Source organism: Ascaphus truei, chromosome 3 (assembly GCF_040206685.1).
Source record: "Ascaphus truei isolate aAscTru1 chromosome 3, aAscTru1.hap1, whole genome shotgun sequence".
NCBI classification, from domain to species: domain Eukaryota; kingdom Metazoa; phylum Chordata; class Amphibia; order Anura; family Ascaphidae; genus Ascaphus; species Ascaphus truei.
In genome coordinates, this window is record NC_134485.1 from 207748258 (window position 1) to 207770552 (window position 22295).

At 47.2% G+C, this 22295-nt stretch overlaps 1 long non-coding RNA gene across 1 annotated transcript; it reads left to right on the top strand.

Annotated features, from left to right (window-relative positions):
• The first annotated feature begins 5929 nt into the window (after window positions 1–5929).
• LOC142491009 (uncharacterized) lies at window positions 5930–19974 on the top strand. The gene is made up of 3 exons (XR_012800219.1): window positions 5930–6950; window positions 18850–18918; window positions 19589–19974. It is a non-coding gene; the product is annotated as an uncharacterized LOC142491009 (long non-coding RNA).
• The last annotated feature ends 2321 nt before the right edge of the window (window positions 19975–22295 follow it).

Genomic DNA, 22295 nt, shown 5'->3' on the forward strand with positions numbered 1-22295 from the left:
GGGGCGTTACATAAACCAAAAGGCATGACGAGGTACTCATAATGCCCACAGCGGGTGTTGAAGGCCGTCTTCCACTCGACGCCCTGCCTTATGCGGACCAAGTTGTAAGCCCCACAGAGATCCAATTTGGAAAATATCTTAGCCCCACGTAGTTTATCGAAGAGTTCCGTGATCAAGGGGAGAGGATAGCAGTTCTTGATGTTGATACCGTTCAAGCCCTGGTAATCAATACATGGCCTCAGAGTACCACCCTTTTTCTTCACGAAGAAGAACCCTGCTCCCGCCGGGGAACTGGAGGACCATATGAATCCTTTCTCAAGATTCTCCTTTATGTAGTTTTCCATGGCTTGAGACTCAGGTATCGACATTGGGTAAGTCTTGGACTTGGGCAAGGTGTATCCTGGGACCAAATCGATGGGGCAATCGTAGGACCGATGAGGAGGCAATTGTTCTGAGCGGACCTTGTTAAAGAACTCGCGGAAAGGGTGGGACACTGGGGGAAGAATGGAATCCTGAGTCATTGTGTTAGTCAAGAGTTTAGGAGACTTCCCTGACCTCGGTTTCCAGGTGATGGCGGTAGGTGAGACCCAGTCAATTGGAGGGTTGTTCTTCTGCAACCAAGGTAGGCCGAGGGTTACCGGCGTACCTGGGGCCTGGATGACGTCAAGGACCAGGGTCTCGCTGTGGGAGTAGGTAGATAGGAGGAGAGGTACGGTCTGTAGCGAGATAAAGGCTGGAGACAGCGAACGTCCGTCAATCCCAACCAAGGCAATAGGTTGGGCCTTCTTCACCAAAGGTATCCGGTTCTGTTTGGCGAAATCGAGGTCTACAAAGTTTCCTCCAGCACCGGAGTCAATAAAGGCAGCAGTAGATGTGCGAAACTCAGCGCCTGCGAGAAAAATAGGAATCGTAAGTTTCTTAGGCAGTGCCTCCTTGGGGAGGGGACGAGAAGAGATAACACCCAGTGAGAGCCCCTCCATACTCACTGAGTGTTCCCATTTCCCGGACGCAAAGGGCATGCACGGACCAGATGTTCAGGGGATCCACAGTAGAAACAGAGTCCGCCGGCGTAGCAGTGTTGTCATAGTGGATTCCGGATCTGTTGCACCCCTAATTGCATTGGCTCGGGAGGCTCCAGTGCCAGCTGCTGCGAAGCAGGCGGTCTAGGAACCAGAGGAGAGTTGGGGAAGGGTGCTTGGAAGGTTAGTGGCCGGGCATGCTGACGCTCCGAGCGTCGTACCTGGATGCGTTGAACAATGCGTACTGCCAAGTCGATGAACGCCTCCAATTGGTCTGGCCTGGGTTGCCGAGCAAGCTCGTCCTTGATGGACTCCGAGAGACCTTGCCAGAAGACGGAGATGAGCAGCTCTTGTCCCCAGTTCGTCTCGGCGGCAAGCGTGCGAAATTCCACCGCATACTGTGTCACCAATCTTCGCCCCTGAGTTATCTGGAGGAGGGAAACAGACGCCATCTCCCGGCGTGCAGGGGAATCAAAGACTTGTCGGAACTCACCCTTGAAGGCTAGGTAGTCTTGTGTCAGGTCCGGGCGCAACTCCCAGACTGGCGAGGCCCATGTCAGCGCGCTGCCCGTCAGTAGGTTGTACACGTAGGCTACCTTCTTCCGGCCGGTGTCATACTGAAAGGGTGCCATTTCAAATTGAACCTCGCACTTGTTAAGGAAACCTCTGGACTCCTGCTAGTTGCCGGCGTACGGCTTGGGAGGTGGTATCTTCACGTCCTGACTGCTGGGTCTGACTTGTTCTGCAGCCTGTGGAGGAGAAAGAGGAACAGGTGCTTCCGGTACCAGAGCCGAAAGTTTGGCAATTTGGCATGTTAGGGCCACAATCTGATCGGCCATGGCCTGGTTTTGCTGTATCAGCGTAGAGATTGCTTGCCTCAGTTCGGCCTGGTCTGCGTCTTGTGGGCTCGTCATAATGTTACGCCGGAGTAGCCCACAGACCAGACCTGTCCCTAGGACTGAGGTGGCAGGTATGAATTCACACACCGACAGAGCGAGGGACGTGTCCGGGTTATGGTATTAGATGGTGCCTGGCCAGATGGGGAGTATTGCATGAATACTTGCCGGTACCGGTTTTTCCCAGAAGAATGGTCGTTGCCGAGATCAGGGGTAGGAGATGTATGGAAGGATTGAGATGAGTGCCGTGGTCGAAGGGAGCCAGAAGGTACGTAAACGGGAACAATCCGAAGTCGAGAGCCAAAGGGGGTAGTCTGCCAAGCCGCGTCAAAACTGAGAGAATCAAAGAACAAGCACTGTGAAACACCCATACAAAAACTATGACGAGCGAGGAAGCACAGAACAGAGAGGGTATATAAAGCTGGAACAGCCAACCAGGAGAGGGGGTGTGCCTGGAGGAGCACAGGGAGCTTCAGTGCATTGGATGCTGTTCTTAGAGCCCAGGTGACACTCAGCAAGAGCCAGATTGTAACCGTAAGGTGTTTGGGGGCGGAGCCTGAGTGGGGATAAGTTCAGGGGCTGTTGTGTGTGCACTGTAAGTCCGACGTGCGCATGAGAGGAAGCAACGTGGGGTGTGCAACTGCGCACGGGGGGGCGATTCTGCGCCGACGGCTGTGGCACAGAGCGTGGAGGAAGTACCTCGTGGAGCGTCCCACCATGCCAAGGGGTAAGTGATGCAGCTGAAGGGGGCTTGCGTGGTTGTAGTGGAAGGGTCTGAGCAGTGTAAGGAGAGAGTCGTGAGCTCCGCCTGAGGCCCTGTGTGCTCACATTCCTAACAGGCCGCAACCCACTTCCCTGAAAGCCATACAGCGGTTCTTAGGATTTGTGAACTATTACCGTAAATTCATCAAGAACATTTCATCCACCATGGCCCCCATCACTGCCCTGACTAAGAAGGGACCTAACACTGCAGCCTGGTCTCCCGTGGCCCTCCAAGCTTTCGACTCCCTCAAGAAGTCTTTCGCTTCCGCCCCATCTTGCGTCATCCAGACCCCAGGCTTCCCTTTACCCTGGAGGTAGATGCATCCGATATCGGTGCAGACGCCATCCTCTCACAAAGACAGTCCCCACAGTCCAAACTTCACCCCTGCGGGTTCTTTTCAAAAAAATTATTATTCGGCAGAACGGAACTACGACGTCGGAAATAGAGAACTCCTGGCTATTAAACTCGCCCTTCAGGAATGGAGATATCTTCTGGAGGGAACAGAGACCCCCATTTCAATCCTCACCGACCATAAAAACCTATTATATATTGAGAGTGCACGTCGTCTTGGAGCACGTCAGGCTCGATGGTCCCTTTTTTTTTTTTTTTTGAGATTCAATTATTTCATATCCTACATCCCTGGCTCAAAAAAACAAAAGGCGGATGCACTCTCACGACAATTCCTGTTCGAGGACAACTCCGAAGATACCTCAGAGACAATCTTACCCCCCAAATATATAATCTCGGCCAACTCTTTCGATATCCTGGACCAGGTCATGGCAGCACAGTCTAACCTCCCGAGAGCAAGAAAATAACCAGGGTTGGCGCTCAAGAGGAGATAATGCCACAAGGAAATAATCCAAATTAAAACAGTTAAATAGTGACACCCTCTGGTAACCAGGGCTCACTACAAGAAAATAACCAAAAAAAGTGCAATAAACATATATAATAAAACTAAAATGAATAAACAAAGGATACCCACTCAACCTAGACAAGATGGGAAAGTCTAACCTCCCGAAAAGGCCTTAGGGGGCCAGTCGGCCATCTATATGAAGCTCCACGCTTCCTGAAGAAGATTCTAGAGTGGGGTCATTCTTCAAAGTCAGCCGGTCACCCAGGTATCAGTAGAACTTCTGACCTCATTGGCCGCACCTTCTGGTGACCTACCATGTCGGAAGATATTTCTGAATATGTGAAAACCTGTCCAATCTGCTCCCAGGTCAAGATCATTCGTAAAAAGCCTTACGGTCTCCTACGACCCCTGCCCATACCGGAACGCCCTTGGAGTCACCTGTCCATGGACTTTATTGTGGAACTTCCGATCTCTAGGGGGATGAATACCATTTTAGTAATCGTGGACCGGTTCTCCAAGCAGGCCCATTTTGTCCCTCTCAAAGGGCTGCCCACTTCCACCACCCTGGCAGACATTTTTATTAGGGAAATATTCCGCATCCACGGAGTTCCCCTTTCCATCGTATCCGATCGTGGTACACAATTCATCTCCAAATTTTGGTGGGCCTTCGCTCGTAGGATGGATATCACCCTCCATTTTTCTTCCGGGTATCACCCCCAGACTAATGGGCAAACTGAGATAATGAACCAGACATTGGAGCAATACCTCCGGTGCTTCGTCGCGGACAGTCAGGATGATTGGGTAGATTTGCTCCCATGGGCTGAGTTCTCCCATAACTCTTTGGGGAACAGCTCCACACTGAAATCCCCCTTTTTCATTAATTATGGTTTCCACCCGATTCAGCTTTCCATCACTTCAGTCCCTTCCGGAGTCCCAGCGGCGGATGACCGAATCAAGGATCTGCAGGAATCCTGGAAAAAGATCCAAGAAGCTCTGGGAAGGGCAACCTGCAGACAAAAAGCACAAGCAGATCTTCACCGTCGACAGGCACCAGTCTTCAAATCAGGAGATAAGGTCTGGCTCTCCTCCAGGAACATTAAACTGAAGGCCCCTAGCCTTAAACTGGCCCCCAGGTACTTTGGCCCATTTTCAGTGGTAGAACAAATCAATCCTGTGGCATATCGCCTGGAACTTCCCCCATCCATGAGAATACCCTCCGTGTCATACTTATCACTGCTTAAACCTGTGTCCCAAAACCCATGGTTCCACAAGACACCAGATGGCCCTAAACCAGTCATGGTTCAGGGGCAGGAGGAGTTTGAGGTTCAGTCTATCCTGGATTCCAGAAAAACGAAGGGTTCGGTGCAGTATCTGGTTCACTAGAAGGGCTTTGGTCCAGAAGAAAGGTCTTGGGTACCCTACCACCAAATACATGCCCCCAGATTGCTGAGACTCTTCCATTCTAAGTTTCCCCAATAGCCATATTGGAGTCGTCCTGAAGCCGCTCCTCAAGGGGGGGTACTGTAAGACCGCGGGGAACACCTCTCCCAAAGAGGGTTCCTCCGATGCCACAACTTACCCGGCCCTCCCCGACCCCGGCTCCACAGGGTCTCCGCTGCGAGCGGGACCCTCCTCCTTCCTGCCTGGTTTCCGCGGCCGCCACAGGACGCGCGCATGCGCGTCCACATTCCCAGATCTTTCTGTCCTCCCGCAGCAGGAACTCCCGGCCCCAGGTCAGGCCACGCGCACCTCTCCCGCGCGGTGCACACGCCTGATGCCCATGCACCGCCCACAAGCCACGCGTCAAGCTAATCAGCTGTGGTACCATCTCCACCTATCCCTGCCTCCCATTGGGTCGCTCCTCCGTCCCTCCCCCTCTTCCCATTGGGCTCTCTCCACATTTATAACCTGCTCAGCCATTCCTTCTTTGGCTGAGCATAGCATTGTGTGACCTGCGTTACCCACGGTCATGCCTGCCTTAGTGCTTTTGTCTCTGTGTCTTCTAGTGAACTCCTGTGTACCGAACCGGCTTGACTGTGGACCCGCTCTGGATTTCGACCTCTGGCTTGCCCTCTAACCTCCCGAACTCTCGTACCCTCCACCTCGGCTTACGGATTCCAACCTACCTCCCGGCTCCAAACCCAAGGCTCTCGGCACCGACTATTCTACTGGAACTTCCCAATTATCCAGCAAGTATCCTAACTTTTACCATTTCTTCCGTGCAGTCCCGGACGCCTACTATCCACCTTCCAGGCGTGCCCCCGCAGCTGTGGGTGCAAGTATTACCCTTTTCACCTCAGTTCCCGGGGTCCCTCCTTGTCCGTGGTGAGCGCAGCGTGACACTAACAGTGATGGATACTGAAGTTCTACAACAATATAGAAGTCTTTTCAAATACGTCAAAGTGATTATCATTGATGAAGTGAGCATGATAGGTGCTGAGTTACTTTCTCAAATTCATGCCAGGCTGAAGCAGATAACTGGAAATGTTGAAAACAACTTTGGTGGGCAAAGCATGATGGACAGTATAGCACTAAATAAAAATAGAACTATCACGGTGCAATAACAATACAAGGTGGCACATTTAATTCCGTAGTCTACGAGTATGAAAAGGGACATGAGCAACAATTAGTATACGTTGCTTTATCGCGAGTCACTGACATCAATGGACTGTACATTGTCGCAGCAAATGGTCAAAAGAAATGTTTATCATGGACTTAGAAACGCTATGTCCACAATTGACCTACAAAATGAGTTTAAGACTAAAAAACAACAAACTACAGACCATGCAAGAAACTTTACTTAATGTACTCAAAGACCCAACTATTTGTTCTGTATTCTCACTAAATTGCCAAAGCCTTCGAGCACACAACACAGACCTACCTCACTGATACAGTTACACAACAGTGTAACATATTACTACTTTCCGAGACTTGGTTACACAATAATGAAAATGTTACTATTGCCAACTTTGAGTGTGTTGTTAAATTTAAATGCCAACATGTTATAGTCTGTGGAGTTGCTATATATACTAACAAACACAACAATAGACATATTATGAGGCCTCATATGCATATCATTGACCGTCAGACTACAGGGATAGCAGTTAATGTCCCACCAATAGGAGACATATGTGCAGCAGAGTATATCTTACAAAATGGCAAAATTGTCCTCTCCATCGTCATATATTGTTCCCCAAACCAAACAGTACAGAATATCATCAAATTCATTCATTTCATTCTACTACCGTACTCTATTGAAGGTGAAGGCTTGTTCAGCAAACATTATGACAAACTACCCATCATATTAACTGCTGATTTTAAATAGAAGAAAGAAGACACAGTTGGATTGTAAGAGTTTATTATTTTATGTTTACCTGTGGATCGGTTTCCCTGGATTTTGCTGTGTCGGCCATCTAATGGTAAGTAAACAAAAGAAAAGTGTATATTATTTTACTTTTACAGGTTTTTTTTATTTTTTTTTATTCATGTGTTTTTTTTAATGTCCATTTAATGCCCCTGAATTTATGTATGTCCCTATGGATATACATACATACATACATACAGTACATACATACATGGACACTGAATGGCTATATTGTATTGTATTTTTTGATGTAATGTCATTGTTTTTTGTGCTCATTTATTGCCCCTGTATTTAATGTTTAGCTATATTTGGTAAACATACAGGGAAAATAAATGATTGAATTGCAAATGTTTATTTATTTTTTAACATGTATTTTGAAGCTTTGGTTAGGAATTGTTGTGTGTAATGTTATTGATATTTATTTACATGTAGTTTATCATGATTTTGCTATAGTTTATTTCAGGGGCTTGCTTTTTAATAATGGCTTATTTTTGTTAGTTAGATTTGTATGATGTGGTTACTTTAAAGTTGAATATTTTTCTCAATGGTTTGGATTTAGGAATTGAATAGTGAATTGTATAATTGATTTGCATTGTATTGCAATTGATTTTGGAAATTGATTCATTGATTGATGGTAAATTTATTTATGTTTACTTGCTTAGTTTGTATTTTATTTTGTGGATGGCATTGTATGTTGTTGTTCATAGTTTATTTTATTTTGAACATTGATTTTGCATTGTGTTACATGATGCACAGATTAATTGCATCATGTACACCAGGCCTGCACAACTTGTAAAGTGAGAAGGGCCGAAATGCTCCAAGGAAAACAGATTTGGGCCGCACGGGTAAAACAGCATTTATTATTAAAAATTATACATTTCTTTTGTTAAAAGCCTGTCACAGAAGACCAGCATTTTTAACACCTTTATACCTTCTTGGATCAATCCACTAGGCAGGACAACATTGTTGAATAAAATGGGGTTTATTTGGTGAGACCGCAGACATACTAAAAAATGCACAAAACATATCATCTCCCCTAGCACCCTCCATCAGTTCTCCCAGCACCCTCCATCAGTTCTCCCAGCATCCTTCAGATCTCCTCCCAGCACCCTTCAGCTCTCTCCCCAGCACCCTTCAGCTCTCCCCCCAGCACCCTTCAGCTCTCCCCCCTGCACCCTTCAGCTCTCCCCCTGCACCCTTCAGCTCTCCCCCCTGCACCCTTCAGCTCTCCCCCAGCACCCTTCAGCTCTCCCCCCCAGCACCCTTCAGCTCTCCCCCCCAGCACCCTTCAGCTCTCCCCCCAGCACCCTTCAGCTCTTCACTAGTGCCCTTCAGCAGTCCTCCAGCACCCTTCAGCTCTCCCCAGCACTCTTCATCTCCCTCCAGCACCCTTCAGCAGTCGTCGTCCCCCCCCCCCCCATGCCTACCTGATCGTGGCGGCGGCAGAAGAAGCGGCGGCGGGCCTCAGCCAGGAGGAATGGGGAGGGGGGAGCGCACATCTCAGCAGCATCTCGACTTCTGGGACTGGAGCGGGCTGGGGGGCAGGGAGCATGTCATACCTGACTGGAGTGGGGCTGGAAGGGGGGAAGACGGGGGTACGTCTGCCTTCTGCTGGGGGAGTGAGCGCATCAGCCGTTTGCCGAAGGGGGGGGGGGAGCGTATCAGCCCTGTGCTGGGGAAGGGGAGCGTGTCACACAGCTGGAGTGCGCTCCTTCCCTGAAAGGGGAGGGGGGTTGAGGGGGTCGTTGCGGGCCGCACAGGGAGTCCCGGGGCCGCATGTTGTGCAGGCCTGATGTACACACTAAAATGCAATTGTTTGACATTTGATATATATTTTTCTAGACAAAAAAGAAACAAAAAGTAGCGCCAACAAGCAAATAAATATATATCAAATGATATTAAATGATATCTCTTTCTTTCTCTCCTCAGACTCCCCTGTTCTTCTCCTTGGGGACTTCAATTGCCACATTGATGACCCCTCTCTCTCTTGGGCTTCCCGCTTTCTTTCTCTTACCTCTTCTTTTGGCCTTCAACAGTGGACTGCAGCCAGCACCCACAAGGATGGCCACTACTTAGACCTGGTTTTCACTAAAAACTTCTCTCTCTCTGATTTCTCCATTTCCCCTTTTCCTCTCTCTGACCATCATCTCATCTCATTCTCTTTATCTCGCTTCTCCCCTTCTCCACCTCCATCTACCCCCCGGTTCTGCAGAAACCTGCGCTCTATTCACTTACCTGACTTTGAGTCCACTTTACACTCCTCCCTCTCCTCTCTCAGCTCTGCTACAGACCCTGACAACCTGGTCAGAAAGTACAACTCTGTCTTGTCCTCGTCTCTTGATCTACATGCCACGCTTTCTCTCTGCCGCCCTCGCCCTTCTAACCCTAGACCCTGGCTAAATTCCCACACGCGCATGCTGCGTTCCTCCACTCGTTCCTCTGAACACCTCTGGAGGAAGTCTCACACTCTCGCAGACTTCCTTCACTACAAATTTATGCTATCCTGTTTCAACTCTGCCCTCTCGCAAGCTAAACAAGCCTACTTTTCTGCACTAATCAACATGCACAAGTCTAACCCACGCCGACTGATACTCTACTCAAACCACCCTCAGCTGCCTCTCCTTCCTCCATCTCCGCTCAGGACTTTGCTGACTATTTTAAGGAAAAGGTGGAATCCATACGGCAGAACATCCCCTCTGTTTCTTCCCCCCATCCTACACCTCTTCCTAACTCTCCTCCTGCCTTCCTTGAGTCTTTTTCCACTGTCTCAGAGGAGGATGTGTCGCTGTTGATCTCCTCTTCTCCCTCTACCACTTACCCTCTTGACCCCATTCCCTCCCATCTCCTAAAACCTCTAGCTCCTACTATAATCCCTACGCTTACACACATTTTTAACTCCTCCCTCTGCTCTGGAACCTTTCCATCCTCCTTTAAACATGCAACAGTCATACCATTACTCAAAAACAGCAAGCTTGACCCTACCTGTCTTTCTAACTATCGACCTGTCTCCCTCCTGCCTTTTGCCTCTAAACTACTTGAACGTCTTGTATTCTCTCGCTTGCTCCATTTTCTCAACACCTATTCTCTCCTAGACCCTCTACAATCTGGCTTCCGCACTGCTCACTCCACGGAAACAGCCCTCACTAAAATAACTGACGACCTCCATGCTGCCAAAGACAGAGGTCATTACACTCTGCTCATATTACTCGACCTCTCTGCAGCATTTGACACCGTGGACCACCCTCTTCTCCTCCACATTCTCCATACTCTAGGTATTCGGAACAAAGCTCTATCCTGGATCTCATCCTACCTCTCCCATCGTACTTTTAGTGTCTCTTCTGCTAACACCTCCTCCTCTTCTATTGATCTCTCTGTGGGGGTACCCCAGGGCTCTGTCCTGGGACCTCTTCTCTTTTCTCTGTACACACTCTCTCTAGGTGACCTAATAACATCTTTTGGGTTTAATTATCACCTCTATGCCGACGACACACAAATATACTTTTCAACACCTTACTTTACACCTGCTGTACAAACCAAAGTTTCTGAATGTCTCTCTGCTATATCATCCTGGATGGCCCTCCGACGCCTTAAACTCAACATGGCTAAAACAGAGCTCCTCATACTTCCTCCCAAACCTGGCCCTACTACCTCCTTCCACATTACTGTTGGAACTACAATCATTCACCCAGTAGCCCAAGCACGCTGCCTAGGGGTCACGTTCGACTCCTCTCTCTCATTCGCCCCTCACATTCAAAACATTTCTAAAACTTGTCGCTTTTTCCTCCGCAATATAAATAAGATACACCCTTTCCTCTGTTGTTCGACTGCTAAAACTCTGACTCAGGCCCTCATTCTCTCCCGTCTTGATTACTGTAACCTCCTGCTGTCCGGCCTTCCTGCCTCTCACCTGTCTCCCCTACAATCTATCCTAAATGCTGCTGCCAGAATCACTCTACTCTTTCCTAGATCTGTCTCAGCATCTCCCCTCATGAAATCCCTCTCCTGGCTTCCGATCAAATCCCGCATCTCACACTCCATTCTTCTCCTCACTTTGAAAGCTTTACATTCTTCTGCCCCTCCTTACATCTCATCCCTAATTTCTCGGTATGCACCATCCAGACTCTTGCGTTCTTCTCAAGGATGTCTTCTTTCTACCCCCTTTGTATCTAAAGCCCTCTCCCGCCTTAAACCTTTTTCACTGACTGCCCCACACCTCTGGAATGCCCTTCCCCTCAGTACCCGACTAGCACCCTCTCTATCCACCTTTAAGACCCACCTTAAGACACACTTGCTTAAAGAAGCATATGAATAGCACTGTGGATATTCTGAACACATGCTACATAAAGCTTGGCCCCCTGCAGACGCACTTACCAGAACTCCCTCCTCCTGTCTCTGTACGTTCTCCCTACCTACCAATTAGACTGTAAGCTCCTCGTGGCAGGGACTCCTCTTCCGAAATGTTACTTTTATGTCTAAAGCACTTATTCCCATGACCTGTTATTTATATTATCTGTTATTTATTTGATTACCACATGTATTACTACTGTGAAGCGCTATGTACACTAATGGCGCTATATAAATAAAGACATACAATACAATACAATACAATACAATATTAATAATGGTTAAATGATTAGCCTAAAAGGTAAAAAAACCTTAATAATAAATATACAAAAATCAATAGATAATAAATGCAAACATATAAATACACAAAATAACAAAATAAAAGTCCAATGTCCAAACCCCACAATGAGTCCTGACAGGTAGCACCAGAACAATGTACAGAGTCCGGGGGCCCACGGCAGCTCTCACATGGAATAATCAGTTCCACAGCAAAATCTATGAGAAAGACAAAACAGAGAGCGCACGTCCCATAGTGTAACACTGTAACAATTAATGTGGGGAAGGATGGATGGGGGGATTAAAAACACTCACAATAGAAAGGTAAAATATAAGCAGTATGTGATATATAATCACCACCAAGGCATGTCCAAACCGCAGCAGAGAGTCCAAAACAGGCTGGAGTAGATCTCACGAACAGCACAGTCCCTCCGGTTCACTCGGTTCACTCGAAATCATCCAGTTAATTCTGGCATCAGAGTTGGCCTTAAAATCACTACATGTGCTCCCCGGCCGTAAAGGATGCACACAACGTGATGACGTAGTGTCGTAAAGTACGTCCCTGACGCGTTTCATCGCAACAAATGCAACTTTATCAAAGGGAATGTCCCTGAACAAGGATAGTAGTGTATAAATACTGGAAGGTCCCAAATATGATTGGTGGAAGTACTAAGTGTTAGTCCCTCCCCTATAAACGAGCCGTGGCTTAAAAATATATATATAATTTAGCTATAACTACCCAGATAGGCTGTTTGTTATGATTACCATCTATATCTGATAATAATTAAACATTTAAATAATTAATTAAAGCGGACTCTCCAATAGAAATACAATGCTAACAGTGTAAAGCATAGGAACTGAGTATATACTGCTTCAATAAGTATACATACAATTTTTAAGTACAATACTAAAATAAAATGCATAACAATATTAAAAATACCTCGTGTTACACTCAATAATACAAAATACATATACATCAAAAATTAAAATTACTTGATTAAATACTAAATGCTACAATTAAGTAAATAAACTTTTGTATAAAACACTTGAATGATATATAATCCACAAACAGTAATCATATATTTAATATATTTAATTATATAGGACCAATAGCATATTGATAGTTTCATTAGTAGTAAACACAAACAATAACTCCTGCATATACTATAAAAAATATATAAAATTATATTATAAAATTAATATTAAAATGTCCACATAAATCAATTAAATTGATATAATTCTGAAAAGGAAGGAATGGAATAAAAGTATCAATAATGGGTGTGGAAGTGAGGGCAAGGATGGGCAAGGAAAGAATAGGGGGGGGAGAGCAGGGAGATATGGAGGGGGGGAGGGAATGGGAAGGGGGGAAAAGGGGGGGGGGAAGGGAAGAAGGGAAAATGGGGAAGGTGCACCGTGGATAGGAATGGGGATAGGAGGATGAGAGAAATGCAGGGGAAATGGGATAGGGAGGGAATTTGCAGCAGTGGATGGGGATGGTAAAAAGAGAGGGTGGGCAAAAAGAGCAGCAGAGAATGATATAGAGAACCAGCAACCTAGATGTTATAACAAGCTTATACCAGAGTACTGGTATCTAAACATTCATTTAGACCACCGGGGGTGAGTGTCCCCAATCGGTGTATCCAAAAGGTCTCCCTTCTACAAATTGCCTTGAACCGGTCCCCTCCTGACTCACTAAGAGGAATGTGCTCAATACCCATAATCTTTAAGGATTCCGGATCCTTATTATATGTGTTAATAAAATGTCTCGGTAGGCTATGGGTAGTGACACCATTTATCACATTCCTCCTGTGCTCCAGGAATCTGGTACTAAGGGGCCGAGTGGTGCGCCCTACATATTGTAGGCCGCATCCGCACTGTATGAGATAAACGATAAATGTACTGAGGCAGTTGATATTGCCCCTCACACAATATCGTTCATCCTTGTGAAGGGAGGCAAACTCCATTTTGGTATTGAGATGTTTACACGTGATGCAGCGTCCCCTGCCACACCTGTGATTGCCCATAAGGTTCACTGAAGTGGCACTGGCTGCCGCAACTATAGGTTTAAGTTTGCTTGGAGCAAGAATGTTTTTGATATTTTTGGCTTTCCTATATACAATTGGAATTTTCTCAGGAATAATATTCCTCAAATGGGGATCACATTTTAAAATGCTCCAATGGGTATTTAATATACCCTGAATGGATCTGTGGGACTGGTTAAAAGTGTTAATAAACCTTGAAACCCCATCTACTTGTGATGATCCACTTCTTGGAGTATTATAACTGATATTTTTATTTTTAATTGTGCACTTTTTTAATAGTGATGACCTGTCAGATAGTATCACCTTGTTGAGAGAGTCAGATACCAGATCAGGGTTATAACCCTTCAGCAAAAACTTTTCAGTCAATTCTTTGGATTGGAGACCAAAGTCAATATCCCTGGAACAGTTCCTTTTGAGACAATGAAACTGTCCCAGGGGGATGCTCTTAAGCCACTGTGCATGGTGATTACTTGTGGCATGAACATAGTTGTTCACTGCGACAGGCTTGAAATGTGTGGTGGTAATAATATTACCTTCTGGATCTGTAGTCAAAACCAGATCCAGAAATAACACTGAGATGGGACTAATTTCATAGGTAAATTTCAAGCCCAAGGCATTGTGATTACACACAGCTGGAGCCCGCTCCTTCCCTGAAAGGGGACGGGGGTTGAGGGGGGCGTTGCGGGCCGCACAGGGAGTCCCGGGGCCGCATGTTGTGCAGGCCTGATGTACACACTAAAATGCAATTGTTTGATATTTGATATATATTTTTCTAGGTGCTGCTTTGTTGGGAGAGGAGATATAATTTATTTTTTAAAGTGCTGCTGGTTTAATTTTAAGATGCAATGTGCTGCTGGTTTAATTTTATTATGCAACGTGCTGATTTTGAGATTAAGATTTCATGTTTTTATTTATGCATGTTTATGTAATCCTTTAACATTTATTTGTATATTGGTGTTATATCTATTATATCTATATCTATATCTATATCTATATAGCAAATGGAAATACAACTGTATGCTCATTTGCATGTCTTAGGCAGGTCTGCAACCCCGCCTTTCACCATTATCACCCAGCACACAGCACTTCCACTGCAGCAAGGGATTCTGGGAAATGACATGCAAATGAGCACACAGTGCCACTTTTTGCTTCAAAAACCATTTTTAACATGGTTACCTATAGGCTATATAGGGCCTGTAACTCGGAAGCAGGGGGTCCCTGGTCCACAAAGCAATGCGGTTCAGCTCAGGGGACCCCTTGCTCACTGTACAGTATTATTAAAAATATATTCATGCTGCTTCGTTACCATAGCAGATAGCCGCAAAGGTAAGGAATGATTGTGTATTGATATGTGTGTTTTATTCATAGTGTAGATGTGCAGAGGGTCTCCGGAGCTGAACCGCTTTGGTTTTAGGTCCGGGGACCCACTGTTTCCTGAGATACAGGCCCCTTTAGGGGGTGCCGGTATCCCTCTGCTTTGTTTACATGCATAATTGCAAAAAAAAAAAAGTATCTTACTAACAACTAAACAACATTCATCAAATATGGAAAATTAACCAATAATTGGAACCTAAAACTATAACCAATTATAACTATTAATTACTATAATATCAAATGAAATTAAATTTGGATACATAGATAAACTCCCTGTCTGTAGTGAGAACAATATACAGCTAAACCCCGTTATAACGCGCCTCGTTATACCGCGATTCGGTTATAACGCTGTTTTCCCGTGGCTCACACTCACTGCACACACACTGCTCATTGCTCACACTGCCACACTGCACACACACTGCACACTGCACACACACTGCTCATTGCTCACACTGCACACACTGACACACTGCACACACACGGCTCATTGCTCACACTGCACACACTGACACACTGCACACACACTGCACACTGCACACACACTGCTCATTGCTCACACTGCACACACTGACACACTGCACACACACTGTACACTGCACACACACTCCTCATTGCTCACACTGCACACACTGACACACTGCACACACACTGTACACTGCACACACACTGCTCATTGCTCACACTGCACACACTGACACACTGCACACACACTGTACACTGCACACACACTCCTCATTGCTCACACTGCACACACTGACACACTGCACACACACTGCACACTGCACACACACTGCTCATTGCTCACACTGCACACACTGACACACTGCACACACACTGTACACTGCACACACACTCCTCATTGCTCACACTGCACACACTGACACACTGCACACACACTGCACACTGCACACACACTGCTCATTGCTCACACTGCACACACTGACACACTGCACACACACTGCACACTGCACACACACTGCTCATTGCTCACACTGCACACACTGACACACTGCACACACACTGCTCATTGCTCACACTGCACACACTGACACACTGCACACACACTGTACACTGCACACACACTCCTCATTGCTCACACTGCACACACACTGCACACACACTGCACACTGCACACAATTATTATATAGAAATAAACAGACAACTGCACTTTAACAGATGTATTTTGCCTGTACAACGTCTTGTGACTTTTGTTTGACAAAGTTAAGGGGGTGGGAAGTCATTGTGCTGTGGGGGGGTGGGGGGTGGCGGGGCCCTGCGCTGCGGCTACGGCGGGCCCTGTACTGCGGCGGGGGGGGGGGGGGGGGTTAGCGGTCTGTGTGTGTGAGTGCGAGTGCCTGTCTGTGTGTGTGTGTGTGTGTGTGTGTGTGTGTGTGAGTGCGTGAGTGCCTGCATGTGTGTGCGCGCGTGTGTGTGTGTATGAGTGCGTGAGTGCCTGTGCCTGTGTGTGTGTGTGTGTGTGTGTGTATGTGTGTATGTATGAGTGCTCCAGCCCGAGTCCGTGGAGGGAGGGGGGGGGGGGAGAGTAGCGGGTCCCTCCTGCAGCCAGTGGAGGGAGTGGGGGGAGAGTAGCAGCTCCCTCCTGCAGTCCGGGGAGGGGGAGTAGCAGCTCCCTCCTGCAGTCCGGGGAGGGGGGGAGAGTAGCGGATCCCTCCTGCAGCCCGTGGAGGGAGGGGGGGGGAGAGTAGCAGCTCCCTCCTGCAGTCCGTGGAGGGAGGGGGGGGAGAGTAGCGGGTCCCTCCGCTCAAGCCACGCCCCCCCTCCCTGTCAAACCTCCCACCTCCCGCTCACCTCCGGCTCTTACACTTACTTACACACACACTCAGACACTTACACACACTCACAGACACTCACACACACTTACAGACACTCACAGACACTCATACACACTTACGCACACTCACGCACACTTACACACACTCACACACACTCACACACACTTACACACACTTAGACACTCACAGACACTCACACACACTTACACACACTCACACACACACACTCACAGACACTCACACACACTCACACACACTCACAGACACTCACACACACTTACACACTCACACACACTCACAGACACTCACACACACTTACACACACTTACACACACTCACAGACACTTACACACACTCACACCCACATACACACACATATACACACACACACTTTCTCTCCCATATATACATACACACACACACTCTCTCACTCTACACAGACGGGGGGTGGGGTCGGAGCAGAGGAAAGGCCGCGACCAGCACCACCACCCGCTCCCCCCCCATCCTCCCGCGCAGGCAGCGGGAGCACCGGGGACAGCGGTGGGGAGAAGAAACCCCCCGCTACCACCTCCATGCAGGCAGCGGGAGCACCGGGCACGTGGAGGGATCTGAGGTAAGCGGCGACCTGAGGGACATCCCCGCTCCCATCTCCTGCCCCGCGGCCTGTCCCGCGGTGACAGGGGGAAGCGGGGACAGGAGGGACATCCCCGCTCCCATCTCCTGCCCCGCGGCCTGTCCCGCGGTGACAGGGGGAAGCGGGGACAGGAGGGACATCCCCGCTCCCATCTCCTGCCCCGCGGCCTGTCCCGCGGTGACAGGGGGAAGCGGGGAGCGGAGGGACATGCCCGCTCCCATCTCCTGCCCCGCGGGCTGTCCCGCGGTGACAGGGGGAAGCGGGGAGCGGAGGGACATGCCCGCTCCCATCTCCTGTCCCGCGGGATGAATATGAGCTAAAGCGGCGGCCATTTTTTTTTCTCGCGACCCCGTTAGTAACGCGGTGGTCTCGGGGTGGACCCCGAGACCCGCGTTATAACGGGGTTTAGCTGTACCACTAACAACACTGCACATTGATTATATAGTTAAATAACACAATTACATGATTACATTCACATTAATCATAAAATTACTAAACATGAAAATTATATAAGTGTATTAGAATTGATCAAATAAATCAATAGATTAATTGATTAAAAAATAATAATATGAATTGAAATAAAAACTGAATTGCACTCTATTAAAGAGTATAACACCTATTTTGAAACTAATAGTGAAGGAATCTATCCAAAGACTACAGAATCCTAACTACCTAGAGGTACAGAGCACTGTGCGTCAGAATTATTTATTTCAATGTGTAGGACAGGTTTATTTTTTTTACATACAGGGTTGGTTCCTTAGGTCTGCGGGGACCTCTGGAGACCACCTGAGGTCTCCTCGGACGCTCACGGGTACAATACTGCCGGGTCCATGGGGGATATCTGCGGGGAAAAACTGGGTGCCCCCACATCTGTGGGGGTCCCGCGGACTCGTAGGGAGCACACGAGGGCCCCCAGACCCTCGTGGGAACTACCCGAGGACCCTCAGACACCTGTGGGGCTGACCCGGGGCCCCCCAGACACCCGCGGGCCTACCCGTGGAGACCCCATTTGGGGCCCACGGTGACCACCTGGTGGACCACAGCGCCTGGCGGGGACCACCCGTAGGCCTCCAGACCCTGTGTGAAACCCTTTGCTGGGCCACTGTGGGGCCTGCGGACACCCGTCAAGACCACCGGGGACTCAGTGGGCCTGGGGTATTAACACTGTATGTTAAAGAATAAATTAGGTATTTATGGGGGGCGGGGGGGGGCACAAGGGGTGGGTTATGTATTGTTTATTAAATATAGTGATGTTTATTGTGGTTAACGGGGGTGGTGGAAGTGGGTATTGTCCCCAAGCCAGGGTGGGTAGGCCTCCCTGTGGGTAGTAAGGCCTCACGGGGTGGGTAGTGGAGGAGGGTGTATAGGCCTCCCGAGTGGTGGGTGAGGGTGGGTTAACCCCTTAATGACTATCGGTTAATGACCGCTAAGGTGATTAAGGGGTTAGGGGACATTACATTGGCTATTTTGATTCTTGTGTATGTTTTGCAGCTTAGGAGGGGACATGGACAGGATGAAGATGATGATGAAGACTGCCTTCATCGTGGGTGCCTGGAAAAGGTAAGTGTAATATGTATTTACTGTATTTATTGTGATTAATGTATTTAAAATGGGCAAATGCATTATTATCCATATGTGCATAATAGTAATTTTGCCCATTACTGTATTGTATGTGTTAGGGGGCAGGGGGTGTATTTAGTTAGAAATATTGTTTATTTTTTTGAGGCATACCATTGGTACCGCAGGCCCGCAGGGACCCCGGGATGACCCCGGACACCCCCGGACACCCTCTTGGTCAGCTGGGGACACCCACGGGACCCGCGGAGACCGCCGAGTACACCCGCCAGCCTGTTGTATGGGTATTGCGCCTGCAAAAACGTAAATAAATAAATTTTTCTAAGTCCTGCTTTTTTTAACACCTGCCTTTTACTGTAGCTGGTGAGCTTGTTTCAGCGCAACTTTCAAGTACGATAAGTTAGCGGAGCTTAGAGAATCGCGTAGAAGGGCAGAAATCAGTGCAAACAGCTGATCGTACGAGTAAAGTTGGACATACTGTAGAAAAATTTCTTGAAAAAAATCCGTTTTAGAGCTCAAAGTGCCTGTTAGCACTGCTCTGTGAATCGCGCTCAGCGGAACATCACGTTCTAAGAGCACTTTGCGTTCTTAAAACGACTTATCACAGCTTAGTGCATAGCTGTATGTGAAATATAAAAATGTTCATCATTTCCAGAGCTATAAGGAAAAACAAAGAGGAGATGAAGCAGAAGATGAAAGTTGATGAGGAGAAAAAAGAGATGGCCGAAAAGAAAAGGGGGAAGAAACAAACAAGCACGAGGAAAAGGAGAGAAAAGACAAAGGTGACAACACTACAGGAGAAGAGACGTGTCAGAAAGTGAAGGGAGCAATGATGGAAGAAGAGAAAGAGGTTCAGGAAAAGACTGCAGAGAAGGCAGTGGATGAAAATATAGATAAAGAAATGGAGGTAGCGGCAGCAATGGAAGAAGAGGAAAAGGTAGACCCAGAAAAACAAGGGGACAATCTGAAAGAAAAGGCAGATGAATATGTATTGGAAGAAATGGTAGAAGAAGAAAGGAAAATGACATCATGTCCAAAAAACAAGTACTGCTGCGGCCAAGTTTATTCGAGCATTTGCCCGTTGTTGGCCGCAGCAGTAGCCTGGCGCGCGCCCAAGAGTGACGGGCGCGCGCCGAAGCAGCGGAAGAGCGCCCTCCGATCGGGGCGCTCTCCCTACCGCTGCCGGGTCCGCCGGGTCCCCCGGAACCCCCTGCCGCTGTCCCGCGATCGCGGGACACCAGGGCTCCCTCGGGGAGCCCCTGGATGCGCGTGCAGGGGGCGCACGCTCCCGAAGACGCGTGACCGCGCGTCTATGACGCGCGGCACGCCGAGGGCGGCCACTAGCAAGCCGGGAAATCTCCCGGCTTGCGGATCTGGCCGCAGTGTGATTAAGTGTGTCGGTAGTGTAAAATGCGAGAGGGACAAGGTAGACTATGAAAAGAACCAAATTTATATTTTTTGGCAAATGCTTGCTTTTATTTGTTTAAAATGTATTTTTGTTTATTGCTTTGTATTAATCTTGTATTTATTTGTTGATTGTTTTTGTAATTATTTATTTTTGGTGTTTTGATTTTTAATTCTTGTACTTTTTTTGCTGTTTGCTTTTATTTATTTATGGTATTTTTTGGCGTTTACTTTGTAATTGTGGTTTATTTTGGTGATTGTTTTGTTTTTAGGTTGACCATTGACTGTTATAGTGTTAAATCATGCCCAGACTAGCACATTTCCTTTTGGATCCAGCTGTCTGTGACTACACACCTCTTGCTGCCTCTCCCATAAAGGCATTATTAATTTACCTCTCGTCTACATATGCCACTCACCCACTGTTCCCCTCATCTGTTGTTGTTATTGTTTGTTTTGTAATAAAAGAACAAAAAGAAAGAAGGACTCCGTGTGCATCTAAAGGGAGAGTTAACTTGCCTGACCCTACCTCTTTGTTACAAGGGGCTATAGGGCCAGAACAACCATTAAACCACTTCTTTAGTGAATAGGCCCATTAGAATACATTAGACTGGTATCAGTCAATAAGTTTTAACCTATTAACTGTATCACTGCCATTCGTTCACTACGGTCTTAACTAGGACTGCAGCTTCAGTTCCTGTCTTGTCAGTCCTCAGTCTGAGGTTATACATGTTAGTATCAGTGTGTAACTGTACATTGTGCACAAGAGATATCTCTGTTGCCAGACTTTAGATTGGAGACAGGGAAGATTCTTGCATTAGGAGTTACAGTATTAGCTCTACAAAGTGGCAGGTGCAGTAAGCTATATAATTTATAATCCAACAAATCAATTCAGCTCTACCGGGGTGTGATCTTCACTCTTCCACCGCAAGAAGACTGTGACTGTGTTACTAGCTACTGATATATTGGGAATGTTTGGGATATGTTAAAGAAGAATCAGTAAGTGTGGGGTGTATATATAGTACACCAGGGGTGCGCAAACTTTTCAGTTCGCACCCCCTGCCTACAACTCAACCCTTACCTGCTCTCGGGCTTCGTGGCGTCATATTACATCCAACGTCATGTAACATCGCGTTGCCATGGCAAAGCGTTGCCATTTGACGCCGCATTGTCATGGCAACGCCTCGCAGAAGAGCCGGCTGAGAGCAGGTAAGGGAAGTTAAAGAAGCCTCATGCCTCCCCCGGCATTTAATGCCTTAGGGATGAGCGCGGGACCCTTCCACTATGCCTGTTCAATAGCTTCCATCATAGCTATATGATACACACAGATAGGCACAGGAGGAATGATCTAAGATTAATCTGATCAGGTTGTCGCATAGGAGGTAATTCAGCTATCTAGGCAGCTTACATTGTAAATAAACACACACACAAACAGGATTTATTTAGGTTTATTTTGTTTAGTTTATTTTGGCACTAATTCTCTCATCATCGTGAGAGTCTTGGGTTCAATATTTCACACTACATAGTGTACACCTAGCACTTCTTTTGAAGCACTAACACATATGCCTGGATACAGTAATTATCATATGCAGACATCTGCCATGGCTGTACGCATCTGTTAGGTTAGGTTCACAGTTTCGCATTAGCAGGGACAATACTATTATACATTGACCTGCAGTTCTACAATAAGCCCTGTTGCGAGTTTTAGTTTTAATCTAACTTTTTGTTTTCTTTTTGTTCATAATAAATAAAATATTCTTTCAAATCAGTGGAGGGGGTACACACCTCCTCTTTCCAGTATGTATAATTTACACATATAAGGTGGAGTGTATATCCAAACAGGGACTCTGTTTTCTCATAGAAATTCCTGCGCTCCCCAGTTTGCGCACCCCTGCAGTACACTGATGGACCTGACATCTTTATCTGTCTCCTATGAAAAATGTGTAAATGTTTTGTAGTGC